The sequence below is a fragment of the Theropithecus gelada genome, chromosome 10 (assembly GCF_003255815.1).
Source record: "Theropithecus gelada isolate Dixy chromosome 10, Tgel_1.0, whole genome shotgun sequence".
Classification (NCBI taxonomy): Eukaryota; Metazoa; Chordata; class Mammalia; order Primates; family Cercopithecidae; genus Theropithecus; species Theropithecus gelada.
In genome coordinates, this window is record NC_037678.1 from 39081465 (window position 1) to 39096569 (window position 15105).

Here is a 15105-nt window from a genome sequence, read left to right on the forward strand (position 1 = left end):
CGTCAGAGTGAGACTCCGTCTCAAAAAAAAAAAAAAAAAGAAAAAATTATCCAGGCGTGGTGCGGGTGCCTGTAGTCCCAGTTACTCCAGAGACTGAGGCAGGAGACTGGCATGAACCCGGGAGGCAGAGCTTGCAGTGAGCCGAGATCGCGCCACTGCACTCCAGCCTGGGCAACTGAGCGAGACTGTCTCAAAAAAAAGAAAAAAGTGTTTGTATACAGCATCCCTGTATCCTGGGCACACAGATGCATGCACGCCACACAACATTGAAAGCACTTGTATATGGCATCCCTGTATCCTGGGCACGCACGGGCACACAGACACACACACTACACACGAACACAAGTGGGCCTTGGCCTCCCACAAGACCAGGCTGATCACAGGCTGGGGGCCTGGCAAGGCACTGAGGGGCAGACGGTGCTTGTGACGGTCACCAGAGGGGCAGACGGAGCGTGTGACGGTCACCAGAGGGGCAGACGGAGCGTGTGACGGTCGCCAGAGGGGCAGACGGAGCGTGTGACGGTCGCCAGGTGGAGCCTCGGGCATCAACTGGGGGCAGAGACTCCTTCACAAACTGATCACACTTTTCCCATGAAGAAAAGGAAAGGCAGGCTCCTCCTGGGAGGCCAGACAGAGCTGTTTAGTGACCTATTGTGTGTGACAAGTCACCCCTTAATTAACAACGAACATTATCTGTCAGTCCCCATAAGTCAGGAGTATGAAAGCTGGGGATTTCCGGCTCGGGGTCTCTCATGACGTTGCAGTCAGGACGCTGGCTGAGGTCCTGGCCATCTGAAGGCTGGGCAGGGGCTGGGGCATCCTCTTCTGAGAAGGCTACCTCCCAAGGCTGCAGGCAGGAGGCCTTCATTCCTCACCACATGGATGATCCAGGGGCTGCCTGGACTGTCCTTGAAACGTAGTTCTGGGTCCCCCAGAGCCAGCGACCTGCGTGGGGGTCGCTGGGTGGGGGGATATTGGGAGGAACCCAGTATCCTCTGAGTGTGGGAAGCCATGTAAGTTCTGCTGTTAGAAGCGAGTCACTGAGAAGACTCACGCTTAGGAGGGAGTTGGGTTCCAGCTTTTGAGGTGAGGAATGTCAAAGGATGTGAACATATTTTATTTTCTTATTTTATTTATTTATTTATTCAGAGACAGAGTCTCGCTCTGTCGCGCAGGCTGGAGAACAATGGCACGATTCTGGCTCACTGCAACCTCTGCCTCCTGGGTTCAAGTGATTCTCCTGCCTCAGCCTCCTGAATAGCTGGGATTACAGGCACGCACCACCACATCTGGCTTATTTTGGTATTTTTAGTAGAGACGGGGTTTCCCCATGTTGGCCAGGCTGGTAGAGATGGGGTTCCATCATGTTGGCCAGGCTGGTCTCGAACTCCTGACCTAGTGATCCACCCGCCTTGGCCTCCCAAAGTGCTAGGATTACAGGTGTGAGCCACCGCGCCCAGCCTTATTTTACTTTTTTGAGACAGAGTTTCACTCTTGTTGCCCAGGCTGGAGTGCAGTGGTATGATCTCAGCTCACTATAACCTCCAACTCCCAGGTTATAAGTGATTCTCCTGCCTCAGTCTCCCAAGTAGCTGGGATTACAAGCATGAGCCACCATGCCCGGCCTTGTGAATGCATTTTATTTTATTTTATTTTATTTTTTGAGACAGTTTCGCTCTTGTTGCCCAGGCTGGAGTGCAATGGCATGATCTCGACTCACTGCAACCTCCACCTCCTGGGTTCAAGCGATTCTCCAGCCTCAGCCTCCCGAGTAGCTGGGATTACAGACACGTGTCACCACACCTGGCTTATTTTGTATTTTTAGTAGAGATGGGGTTTCACCATGTTGGTGAGGCTGGTCTTGAACCCCTGACCTCAGGTGATCCATCCGCCTCAGCCTCCCAAAGTGCTGGGATTAGAGGTGTGAGCTACAGTGCCTGGCCAGTCTGTGAACATATTACAAAACCACATCAGACAGTCTGCCTGGAGTGACTGGAAACTTAAGCCGCAGTGCAGCAGTGTTCTGCTCCATTAAAAGGGCTCCCGGGAGCCGGCTCTCTCTGACCACTTGAGGACACGGTGGTCAAAGCGCCATAGTGGAAGCAGAGACCAGGCCCTGACCTGATGGCCCCTTGCTCTTGGACTTCCCAGCCTCCAAAACTTTGAGAAAATGAATTTCTGTTCCGTATTAAATTACCCAGTCTGTGGCATTCTGTTATAGCAGCACAAAACGTGCCAAGACTGTGACCCTGTATGTTTTGGACACAGCTGGTGCTTGCTTGGTGTCTGGGGCAGCAGTGGGTGCCCCCAAAACAGGGGTGTCCAGCAAAGCAGGTGGGGATACGGCACAAGCAGGGGCCTGACTCAACCAGTTGCTCCCCTCAGCCTGCTGTGCACTCTTCAGGCAGTCAAAGGTGTGGCCATGCAGAAGTGAGCATAGGAAAAGCTGCTGCCAACCACCAGCACTTCTCCTTTTGCTGAAGAAAAACCATTTTGATGTTCTGCAGTTGCTTAGTTTCCTGTGACTGCTGTAAGAAGTACCACAAATGAAGTGGCTCAAAACAACAGAAACTCAGCCGGGTGTAGTGGCTCACACTTGTGATCCCACCACTTTGGGAGGCTGAGGTACGAGCAATGCCTGAGCCCAGGAGTTTGAGACCAGTCTGGGCAACATGGTGAAACCCCATCTCTACAAAAAATACAAACATTAGCCAGGTGTGGTGGTGCTCAATTGTAGTCCCAGCTACTCTGGAGGCTGAGGTGGGAGGATCGCTTAAGCCCAGGAGTTCAAGACTGTAGTGAGCCATGATTGTGCCACACAGCCTGGGAGACAGAGCAGGGCCCTGTCTCAACAAACAATAGACTTGTATTTCTAGTCACTAAAACTTTGTGTGTATAGCATAGTTTATTATTTTCAAAACACTTTCACATTTTTTAAATCTTCATAATGTCTACTCTGGGAAAAACAAGACAGGCATTGTTACACTAACCTTTTTTTCTGGTTACAAATGTAAGACATGTTCATTGCATCACGGCAAAACACAAGGACAAGAGGCTGAGGTGGGCAGAGGACAAGAGGCCAGGTGCGGTGGCTCAGCCTATAATCCCAGCAAGGCCTCTCACCTTTGGGAGGCCGAGGTGGGCGGATCACCTGAGGTCAGGAGTTTGAGACCACTCTGGGCAACATGGTGAAACCCTGTGTCTACTAAAAATACAAAAATTATCTGGGCGTGGTGGCGCACACCTGTAGTCCGGCGACTCGGGAGGTTGAGGCAGGAGAATGGCGTGAACCCGGGAGGCGGAGCTTGCAGTGAGCGGAGATCGCGCCACTCCACTCCAGCCTGGGCGACAGAGCGAGACTCCGTCTCAAAAAAAAAAAAAAAAAAGTTATTTGTTAATATCACCATCAAGCTCATCAGAAAGTACTGGGAAACCTTCGTCCTCACAATGGCAAAATTCTTTTTTTTTTTTCCTGGCCCGGGCACAATGGCAAATTTCTTATTCTTACTTCAAAGCTCAAATTTTATCATTGGTAGCAAATGCCGTCAGTTGCTTTCCTTAAAAGTGTATGGGTTTTGGTTTTTCTTTCACTCCCCTGACATAAAATATTTGGTATTTTTCTGCCGGGCGCGGTGGCTCAAGCCTGTAATCCCAGCACTTTGGGAGGCCGAGATGGGCGGATCACGAGGTCAGGAGATCGAGACCATCCTGGCTAACACGGTGAAACCCCGTCTCTACTAAGAAATACAAAAAATAGCCGGGCGAGGCCGGGCGCGGTGGCTCAAGCCTGTAATCCCAGCACTTTGGGAGGCCGAGACGGGCGGATCACGAGTTCAGGAGATCGAGACCATCCTGGCTAACACGGTGAAACCCCGTCTCTACTAAAATACAAAAAAAATTAGCCGGGCGAGGTGGCGGGCGCCTGTAGTCCCAGCTACTCGGGAGGCTGAGGCAGGAGAATGGCGTGAACCCGGGAGGCGGGGCTTGCAGTGAGCTGAGATCCAGCCACTGCACTCCAGCCTGGGCAACAGAGCCAGACTCCGTCTCAAAAAAAAAAAAAAAAAAAAAGAAAATAGCCGGGCGAGGTGGCAGCGCCTGTAGTCCCAGCTACTCGGGAGGCTGAGGCCGGAGAATGGCGTGAACCTGGGAGGCGGAGCTTGCAGTGAGCTGAGATCTGGCCACTGCACTCCAGCCTGGGTGACAGCGCGAGACTCCGTCTCAAAAAAAAAGAAAAAAAATTTGTTATTTTTCTACACCAGCAACCGATTCTCCAATTCTCCAAACGCTAACTGGGTGTCCAATATAATACAGCTAAATTCGGACACTGCCTTCCTGTGTCAGATCCTACAAATTACAAGGGCTCAGTCCTAACAGACTGTCCACACTTCAGACCCCAGGAGCCAGTCCAGAGCCACTTATATTCACGACCACTGGGCTTTTTTTTTTTTTTTTTTTTGAGACGGAGTCTCGCTCTGTCGCCCAGGCTGGAGTGCAGTGGCGCGATCTCAGCTCACTGCAAGCTCCGCCTCCCAGGTTCACGCCATTCTCCTGCCTCAGCCTCCGAGTAGCTGGGACTACAGGCGCCCGCCACCACGCCCGGCTAGTTTTTTGTATTTTTAGTAGAGACGGGGTTTCACCATGTTAGCCAGGATGGTCTCGATGTCCTGACCTCATGATCCACCCGCCTCGGCCTCCCAAAGTGCTGGGATTACAGGCTTGAGCCACCGCGCCCGGCCGACCACTGGGCTTTCTAAATCAGGGGTTCCCACAACCTACTCTTCAGGTTAGATGATTTACTAGAATGTCTCACAGAACTCAGAACGATTTGTATGTTCGTCAGTTTATTATAAAGGAGCAGCCAAGTGGAAGAGATATTCAGCCATCTCCATTAAAGTAGAAGTAAACCCGATTAAACTATTTTTTTTTTTTTTGAGATGGAGTCTTGCTCTGTCACCCAGGCTGGAGTGCAGTGGCCGGATCTCAGCTCACTGCAAGCTCTGCCTCCCGGGTTTATGCCATTCTCCTGCTTCAGCCTCCAGAGTAGCTGGGACTACAGGCACCCGCCATCTCGCCCGGCTAGTTTTTTTGTATTTTTTAGTAGAGACGGGGTTTCACCGTGTTAGCCAGGATGGTCTTGATCTCCTGACCTTGTGATCCGCCCGCCTCCGCCTCCCAAAGTGCTGGGATTACAGGCTTGAGCCACCGCGCTCGGCCTCCGATTAAACTTTTATCTAATATTGGACAATATCCTCTAAGGCCTGAAGCAATGAAAAGAATCAGACCGATAAAAAAAAGTGTGTATCTGCTTTCAGGATCTAGGAGTGTTACAATTAAATAAAAAATAAGAGGTTTTTTTTTGTTTTTTGTTTTGTTTTTTGAGACGGAGTCTCGCTCTGTTGGCTGGGCTGGAGTGCAGTGGCTGGATCTCAGCTCACTGCAAGCTCCGCCTCCTGGGTTTACACCATTCTCCTGCCTCAGCCTCCCAAGTAGCTGGGACTACAGGTGCCCGCCACCTCGCCCGGCTAGTTTTTTTTTGTATTTTTTAGTAGAGATGGGGTTTCACCTTGTTAGCCAGGATGGTCTTGATCTCCTGACCTCGTGATCCGCCCGTCTCGGCCTCCCAAAGTGCTGGGATTACAGGCTTGAGCCACCGCGCCTGGCCAAGAGTATTTTTTAACAAAGATTAATTTTAAAAAGAAAGGAGGCCGGGCGCGGTGGCTCACGCCTGTAATCCCAGCACTTTGGGAGGCCGAGGCGGGCGGATCACAAGGTCAGGAGATCGAGACCACAGTGAAACCCCGTCTCTACTAAAAATACAAAAAAAAATTAGCCGGGCGCGGTGGTGGGCGCCTGTAGTCCCAGCTACTCAGGAGGCTGAGGCAGGAGAATGGCGTGAACCCGGGAGGCGGAGCTTGCAGTGAGCCGAGATTGCGCCACTGCACTCCAGCCTGGGCGACAGCGCGAGACTCCGTCTCAAAAAAAAAAAAAAAAAAAAAAAAAAAAAAAAAAAAAAAAAAAGGAAGGAAGGCCGGGCCTGGTGGCTTATGCCTGAAATCCCAACACTTTGGGAGGCCGAGGTGGGTGGGTCACTTGAGGCCAGAAGTTCAAGAGCAGCCTGACCAACTTGGGGAAACCCTGTCTCTACCAAAAACACAAAAATTAGTCAGGCCTGGTAGCGGGCACCTGTAATCCCAGCTACTCAGAAGGCTGAGACAGGAAAATCACTTGAACCCAGGAGGTGGAGGTTGCAGTGAGCCAAGATCGCGCCATTGCACTCCAGCCTGGGTGACGAAAGTGAAACTGTCTCAAAGAAAGCAAAAAAAGAGGAAAGGGTATAATGATCCCTTGCACACGCCCGTGTATTATAATACTGCAATCCTTCCCATAAGGAAACCAAATGGGAGGATCTGGCATTTGTACAAGACCCCAGAGCTGTCAACAACACTGTGATTCCACATGGGTGCTACCAAGGCCCCACGCTGGCAGCCACCGTCCCTGGGGGAGCGAGGTTTTGACTGTGGTTGATGTAGGGAGTGCTTTCTCCAGTAGGCACAGAGTCAGCTCTTGTTTTCTTTCACGAGAGGACCAGCAGTATACCTCAACCATCATGCCCTAAGGACACACCGAGGGTCCCATCTGTTTGTTTTTGCTTTGAGATGGAGTCTCATTCTGACACCCAGGCTGGATGGAGTGTGGTGGCATGATCTCAGCTCACTGCAACCTCCACCTCCCTGGTTCATGCGATTCTCCTGCCTTGACTTCCTGAGTAGCCAGGACTACAGGTATACGCCTAGCTAATTTTTGTATTTTTAGTAGAGACAGCATTTCACCATGTCGGCCAGGCTGTTCTTGCACTCCTGACCTCAGGTGATCCGCTCATCTCAGCCTCCAAAGTGCTGGGATTACAGGCGTGAACCACTGTGCCCGGCCTACAGTCAACATTTATTTTATCTTTTTATTTATTTACTTTCTGAGACAGAGTCTCACTCTGTTGCCCAGGCTAGAGTGCCATGGCACAATTTCAGCTCACTGCAGCCTCTTCCTACCAGGTTCAAGTGGTCCTCCCACCTTGGCCTCCCAAATAGCTGGGATTTCAGGCTGCACCACCATGCCCGGCTAATTTTTGTATTTTTACTGGAGACGGGGTTTCATCATGTTGGCCAGGCTCGTCTCAAACTCCTGGCCTCAAGTGATCCTTCCACCTCAGCCTCTCAAAAGGCTGAAGTCATAGCCCCTGTTCCCAGCTCAGCATTTTCCATCTGGTGGGTATCCGAGTGTCTGAAAAATAACTCAAGAACATGTTAAGCTGTTATCTTTTTTTTTTTCCGCGACGGAACCTCGCTCTGTCGCCCAGGCTGGAGTGCAGTGGCCGGATCTCAGCTCACTGCAAGCTCCGCCTCCCAGGTTTACGCCATTCTCCTGCCTCAGCCTCCCAAGTAGCTGGGACTACAGGCGCCTGCCACCTCGCCCAGCTAGTTTTTTGTATTTTTTTTAGTAGAGATGGGGTTTCACCGTGTTAGCCAGGATGGTCTCAATCTCCTGACCTCGTGATCCGCCCGTCTCGGCCTCCCAAAGTGCTGGGATTACAGGCTTGAGCCACCGTGCCCGGCCTAAGCTGTTATCTTTTAGTTTCCACGGGGAACCAAAACACCTTGTGACTCTGACTTACCTGGGAGACTATTGTTTTTGTTGTTGTTGTTGTTTTTCGAGACGGAGTCTCCCTCTGTCGCCCAGGCTGGAGTGCAGTGGCGCAATCTTGGCTCACTGCAAGCTCCTCCTCCCGGGTTCACGCCATTCTCCTGCCTCAGCCTCCTGAGTAGCTGGGACAACAGGCGCTGCCACCACATTTTTTTGTATTTTTAGTAGAGACGGGGTTTCACCGTGTTCGCCAGGATGGTCTCCATCTCCTGACCTCGTGATCCGCCCACCTCGGCCTCCCAAAGTGCTGGGATTACAGGTGTGAGCCACCGCGCCTGGACCTTTTTTTTCCTTTGGAGACAGACTCTCGCTCTGTTGCCCAGGCTGAGTGCAGTGGCACAATAACGGCTCACTGCAGCCTTGACCTCCTGGGCTCAAGTGATCCTCCCACCTAAGCCTCCTGAGTAGCTGGGACTACAGGCGTGCACCACCACACCTGGCTAACTTTTTAGTTTTTGTGGAGATGAGGTCTTGCTATGTTGTCCAGGCTGGTCTCAAACTCCTAGACTCAAGCAATCCTCTTGCCTTGGCCTTCCAAAGTGCTGGGCTCCAAAGTACATGCTCCAAAGTGCTGGGCATGAGCCACCATGCCCAGCCAACCCAGTTTCTCTACTTTAAAATTATCATCTTTCAGCCAGGTGCAGTGGCTCATGCCTATAATCCCAGCACTTTGGGAGGCCAAGGTGGGCAGATCATGAGGTCAGGGGTTGGAGACCAGCCTGACCAACATGGTGAAACCCCATTTCTACTAAAAATACAAAAATTAGCTGGGTGTGGTAGCGTGTGCCTGTAACCCCACTAGTTGAGAGGCTGAGGCAGGAGAATCACTTGAATCCGGGAGGCGGAGGTTGCAGTGAGACAAGATGATGCCATTGCACTCCAGCCTGGGTGACAGAGTGAGACTCCATCTCAAAAAAAAAAATTATCATCTTTCCCTTTGTAGTTAATAAATATGGCTGGATGCGATGGCTCATGTCTGTAATCCCAGCACTTTGGGAGGCCAAGGCGGGTGGATTACCTGAGATCAGGAGTTTGAGACCAGTCTGACCAACATGGTAAAACCCCGTCTCTACTAAAAATACAAAAATTAGCTGGGCATGGTGGTGCGTGCACCTGTAATCCCAGCTAGTTGGGAGGCTGAGGCAGGAGAATCGCTTGAGGCAGGAGAACAGCTTGAGGCAGAGGTTGCAGTGAGCTGAGATCTGCCACTGCACTCCAGCCTGGGTGACAAAGTGAGACTTCATCTCAAAAACAAAACAAAACAACAACAAAAACAAAAACAGGCTGGGTGCAGTGGCTCACGTCTGCCAGGAGGCAGAGGTTGCAGTGAGCCGAGACTGCGCCATTGCACTCCAACCTGGGCAACAGAGCGAGACTCTCTCAAAAAAAACAAAACCAAAAAAGCCCCCAAAACAAAAATAATAAATATTTTAGAACGAAGAATAGCCCTCCTCCTCACAGCCCTGCCCAAGATATTCACATCCTAACCCCTGGGATCTGTGAACGTTGGTTCCAAGCAAAGAGGAATTACAGCAGCAGATGGAATGAAGGTCGCTGGTCGGCCGACTCGGAGACAGGAGGCGCCCTGGGCCAGCTGGTGGCCCCATGCCATCACAAGGAGCCTTGACAGCAGATGAGGGAGGCCGGAGAGTCAGTGTCGGGATGAGCAGGGTGAGGACTCAACTGACTTTGGCTGGCTTTCAGGTGTGGGATAGGCCACGAGACAAGGGGCTCAAGTGCTTCCAGAAACTGGAAGGGCAGGAACAGCTTCTCCCCTGGAGCTCCAAAAACCATTGGCCCTGCAGACACCCTGATTTTGACCAAGTGAGGCTGGGCAGGGCTTCTGACCTACAGAACAGTTAGAGAATACATTTGTATTTTTCTATATTTATTTTTTTTGAGACGGAGTCTCGCTCTGTCACCCAGGTTGGAGTGCAGGGGCGCCATGTCGGCTCCCTGCAAGCTCCGCTTCCTGGGTTCATGCCATTCTCCTGCCTCAGCCTCCCAAGTAGCTGGGACTACAGGTGCCCACCACCACACCTGCGTAATTTTGTTTTTGTACTTTCAGTAGAGACGGGGTTTCACCGTGTTAGCCAGGATGGTCTCAATCTCCTGACCTTGTGATCTACCTGCCTTGGCCTCCCAAAGTGCTGGGATTATAGGCGTGAGTCACCACCCTCGGACACACTTGCATTTTAAAAAAATAGACATGGGTTGTGGCCATGTTGGTCTTGAACTCCTGGCCTCAAGCAATCCTCCTGCCTTGGCCTCCCCAAAGTGCTAGAAGTACAGGCGTGACCCTCCGCACTCAGCCTAAATTTGCATTTTTAAGTGACTAAGTTTGAGATAATTTGTTATGGCAGCAGTAGAAAGCTAAGTGATCTTGGAGGTGTTTTTTGTTGTTGTTGTTTTTTTAGGTGGAGTTTCTCTCTTGTTGCCCAGGTTCTCTCTTGGAGTCCCAGAGTGAAGGAGGCAGAACAGGCCCCAGGGCTCAACCCACGCAACATACAGGCATGAGGTGGCCGCCCTCCCATCCCCAGGGCCCCCTCAGCACTCCTCTTAGACTTTATTGATGTTTATTCCCAAAATGTGAGGATAGGCAAACTCAGATAAATGGCACACACAGACCGCGTGAACCCTCTCATATTTACCAGATAATAAAATAGTAGCACTGACAAAGGCTCAATAATTTTTTTATTCTTCCCCAGAGACAGGCTCACTCTGTTGCCCAGGCTGGTCTTGAACTCCTGGCCACAGGTGATCCTCCCGCCTTGGCCTCCCAAAGTGTTGAGATAAAAGGCATGAGCCACTGCGCTCGGCCAATCTAATTGTTAAGAATACCTTTTCCTCACTGATTTGAGCACGGTCCACTTTACTGGGAACAGAATGAAAGTGCAACTCTAATTACAGCCCCTCCGAAGTGCAGTGGCTTGGGAACCTCCCATTCCGGGAGGCGGCCTGCAGAGCCCTCCTCCTAAAGTGTGAGCACAGGGTCAGGGCTCCATCCCAAACAAGCACCTGCTTCCTATTTTCTGACTAATTTCGGTCCCCGAGAAGGAATCCAGGATCCTATAGACAGGCAGCGGGTGACAGCAAGCACAAGGGTGCTGGATGACCCTGGAGAGGTCAGGAGAGCCAGCCCTGCGGTGCAGGGGAAGAAATCCAGCACAGAGGCCAATAGAGCCAGCTCCAGCCTCTGCCAATAAAACGTATAAACGAGCCCTGGGGGCTAGACGAGCGCCACAGGATCCGCGCTGGCTGCGGGATCCGGCTGGGATTGGGGTGCCGGCTGCGGGACTCGGGTGGGATCGGGGTGCCGGCTACGGGACGGGGGCGGGATCGGTGTGTCAGCTATGGGATCGGGGTGCCGGCCGTGGGACAGCGGGGGGACCGGGGTGTTAACCATGGGATAGGGGTGGGTGTCGGCTGCGGGACTGGGGCGGGACCGGGGTGTCAGCTATGGGATCGGGGTGCCGGCCGTGGGACAGCGGTGGGACCGGTTGTTAGCTATGGCATAGGGATGCCAGCTGTTGGGCTGGGGTGGGATCGGGGTGCCGGCTGTGGGACTGCGATGGGATCGGGGTGCTGGTTGTGGGACTGGGGTGACAGCTTAAGGGGTGACCGAGCCCTCCCTCCCCGCCGCTCCCGGATGCCCCTCGCCCTCCACGCTGGGAGCGCCGTGGCTGGCCGAGCCCCCGGCATGTTCTGCGGGAGTCCGCGCACCCTACAGCGTCTTCCTCCACAGCCTCGTGTTCAGGCGTCCGCCCCGCAGGGGAGTCCCGTCCGCGCCCCTTCACCCACAGCAGCGTCCGGGCGAGGGGTGCCCGTACCTGGAGGCCTGAAGGTACCGCCCTGCCGCTCGTGCGCACTGCTCCCTGGCCCCGTCCGTCCACCGACCATCGTTCCTCAGCCCGACCGCCCGCGCGGGGCAGGCGACACCCAACCAGGGCCGCGGGGACCAGGAGGAAGCGACGGCGTTAGGAGCTGACAGCGTCGGTCCGCGCACGCGCCCCGGGCCCCGTTGTGCCTTATTTCACGGCCCCGCCTTCCTCCCCGGCAAGCGCCAAATAAGTGTCCGGCCCTCCCAGCCCCGTGCGTGCGCGGCCCCGCTGCCTGCGTCACTAGGAAGCGCGCGCCCGCGCCGCCGCCGCCGCCGCCGCCGAATCCCCAACAAGGAGCGAAGCCCGCGGCCGCCGCCGCCGCCCGCCGCCGCCGCAGCTCCCGACGCCGCCGCCCCCGCCGGGCGCCCGAGTAGGCCCGGCGCGGCCCCAGGTAAGCGGCGCCGGCGCGCCCGCGGCCCCCCCGCGGCGAGGCCTCTCGCTCCGCTCACGCGCCGCCGTCCAGTCAGGGGTCCCTGCGGAGCGTCAGGACGTTACGGCGGGGGGAGGGGAGGGCCGGGGGAGGGGCGGCCGCGCGGGCGGCGGCGTCAGGCGCGACGGCGGCGTCAGGCGGGCGGCGCGGGCGGTGGCGGGCGCGGGCGGCGGCGCTTCCTGCCTCCATTTTGGTGCCGCGGGCGGGCGCGGGCTCGGCTTCCAGCGGCCTGCTCGGTGGACCCAGCCCGGGGGGACCACGCCGCAGGCACCCGCCCCGCAGGGACGCGACCCCCCCCGGGGCCATCCCGCAGGCACCCGCCCCGCAGGGGCCACCCCACAGGGACGCGACCCGCAGGGGCCACCCCACAGGGACCGCCCCCCAGGCACCCGACCCACAGGGACGCGACCCCCCCAGGGGCCATCCCGTAGGCACCCGCCCCGCAGGGACGCGACCCGCAGGGGCCACCCCACAGGGACCGCCCCCCAGGCACCCGACCCGCAGGGACGCGACCCCCCCAGGGGCCATCCCGTAGGCACCCGCCCCGCAGGCACCCGCCCCGCAGGGGCCACCCCACAGGGACGCGACCCGCAGGGACCACCCCACAGGGACGCGACCCGCAGGGACGCGACCCCCAGGGGCCATCCCGTAGGCACCCGCCCCGCAGGCACCGACCCAGAGGGTCCATGCCGTAGGCACCCGACCCGCAGGGGCCACCCCACAGGCACCCGAACCGCAGGGACGCGACCCACCCTGAGGGACCACCCCACAGGGACGCGACTCCCAGGAGCCACCCCGCAGACACCCGACCCGCAGGGACGCGATCCACAGCGACCACCCCACTGGGACCCACTCTCAGGGACCCAACCCGCAGGGACCACCCCACAGGGGCCCGCATCGCTGTAGACCCACGGGTGGGATCTGGGTCTGTGTAGACCCATGGTGGTGTGGACCCTGTTGTCAGTCATGACGTGTTATGTATTTGGTTACTGTATAATTCATGCGTGACTGAGAAGTCGTGACTGACTTTTCTGTTGAACCAGAATTCTCTTTTCTTTGCTAACACTTCAAATACAACAGTTTCAATTACATCAGTGTCAAGATTACTAGTTTAAAAATATTTTCTTGGGCCAGGCCTGATGGCTCACGCCCGTAATCCCACCACTTTGGGAGGCCGAGGTGGGCGGATCACGAGGTCAGGAGTTTGAGACCAGCCTGGCCAGCAGGGTGAAACCGTGTCTCTACTAAAAATACAAAAGTTAGCCGAGCGTGGTGGCGTGCACCTGTAATCCCAGCTACTTGGGAGGCTGAGGCAGGAGAATTGCTTGAACCCAGGAGGCAGAGGTTGCAGTGAGTGAAGATCACCCCACTGCACTCGACAGAGCAAGACTGCGTCTCAAAAAATAGTAAATAAATAAAATATTTTCTCATATCTGATTTACCTCATAATTAATTTGGAAACTCGCTTCACACTAGTGAGGAACCCAAGCCTTGGGATCAAAACTGGGTGGGTCTTGGCTTCAACACAGAAGGGGCTGTAGAGAGGCCAGGTGCAGTGGCTCACAGCTGTAATCCCAGCACGATGGGAGGTCAAGGTGGAGGATCACTGGAAGTCAGGAGTTCTAGAGCAGCTGGCCAAAATGGTGAAACCCCGTCTCTACCAAAAATACAAAAATTAGCCAGGCGTGGTGGGCGCCTGTAGTCCCAGCTACTCGGGAGGCTGAGGCAGGAGAATCAGTTCAACCCGGGAGGCAGAGGTTGCAGTGAGCCAAGATTTAGCCTTTGCACTCCATCCTGGGTGACAGAGTGAGACTCCATCTCAAAAAAACAAGGAGCTGTGGAGAAAGGAGGAGGTGCTTGCCCTTGGGAAGGCAGTGGGGCGAGATGCTCTGTAGCGCTTCTGTGTCTAAATAGCATCGTATCAAGGACTTGCACTATTTTCTGTGAGGTAACTTTTGTGCATATTGCTTTGAACCTTTGATATAGTTATCATTGGAGAGACTGGAATTCAGTGTTGTGCATGTATGTACATTGCGTAATCCTCTGCAAAGCCCTGAAGCTGTGACGAGGACCCCTGCCTGTAGTGTGGCTGTTGCCTTTTTGCAGCTTTCTGCTTAAGTGACTTCAGTTGCCCCTGCTGAGCTCACCCTTATGAAAGTAACATCTCCTCAGTGAGAGTTAAACCCAAAGAAGTCAGCACGGGAGATCAGTAGTATTTTTTTTTTTTTTTTGAGACGGAGTCTTGCTCTGTCTCCCAGGCTGGAGTGCAGTGGCTTGATCTCAGCTCACTGCAAGCTCTGCATCCTGGGTTCACGCCATTCTCCTGCCTCAGCCTCCCAAGTAGCTGGGACTACAGGCGCCCGCCACCTCGCCTGGCTAGTTTTTTGTATTTTTTAGTAGAGACGGGGTTTCACCATGTTAGCCAGGATGGTCTTGATCTCCTGACCTCGTGATCCGCCCGTCTCGGCCTCCCAAAGTGCTGGGATTACAGGCTTGAGCCACCGCGCCTGGCCTGAGATCAGTAGTATTTTAAGTGAAATTTTTATTTTTTAATTTTAATTTTTATTTATTTATTTTTTTTTTTGAGACAGAGTCTCGCTCTGTTGTCCAGGCTGGAGTGCAGTGCTGCAATCTTGGCTTGCTGCAATCTCTGCCTCCAGAGTTCAAGAGATTCTCCTGCCTCAGCCTCCCAAGTAGGTGGGACTACAGGCACCTGCCACCATGCCCAGCCAATTTTTTTTTTTTTGTATTTTTAGCAGAGACGGGGTTTCATCATGTTGGCCAGGTTGGTCTCGAACACCTCACCTCAGGTGGTCCCCCCGCCTTGGCCTTCCAAAGTGATGGGATTACAGGCGTGAGCCACCATGCCTGGCCAAATTTTTTAATTAAAAAAAAAATTTTTTTTTTGACACAAGGTCTCGCTCTGTCGCCCAGGCTGGAGTGTAGTGGTGCGATCTCGGCTCACTGCAGCCTCTGCCTCCCAGGTTCAAGCAGTTCTCCCACTTCAGCCTCCTGAGTAGCTGGGATTACGTGGGCATAGCACCATGCCCAGCTAAGTTTTGCATTTTTAGTAGAGATGAGATTTCACCATCTTGG

At 54.3% G+C, this 15105-nt stretch overlaps 1 protein-coding gene and 1 long non-coding RNA gene across 2 annotated transcripts in view; one reads left to right on the forward strand and one right to left on the reverse strand.

Moving 5' to 3' along the window:
* Window positions 1–10374: 10374 nt before the first annotated feature.
* LOC112633673 lies at window positions 10375–11860 on the reverse strand. The gene is made up of 2 exons (XR_003121565.1): window positions 11529–11860; window positions 10375–10894 (listed from the first exon to the last, which is right to left on the reverse strand). It is a non-coding gene; the product is annotated as an uncharacterized LOC112633673 (long non-coding RNA).
* GMEB2 (glucocorticoid modulatory element binding protein 2) overlaps window positions 11819–15105 on the forward strand; it is a 31849-nt gene continuing 28562 nt past the window's right edge. Inside the window, exon 1 of the mRNA XM_025400496.1 lies at window positions 11819–11970. The gene's annotated coding sequence lies outside the window, so the exon portion shown is untranslated. The remainder of the gene's footprint in view (window positions 11971–15105) is intronic.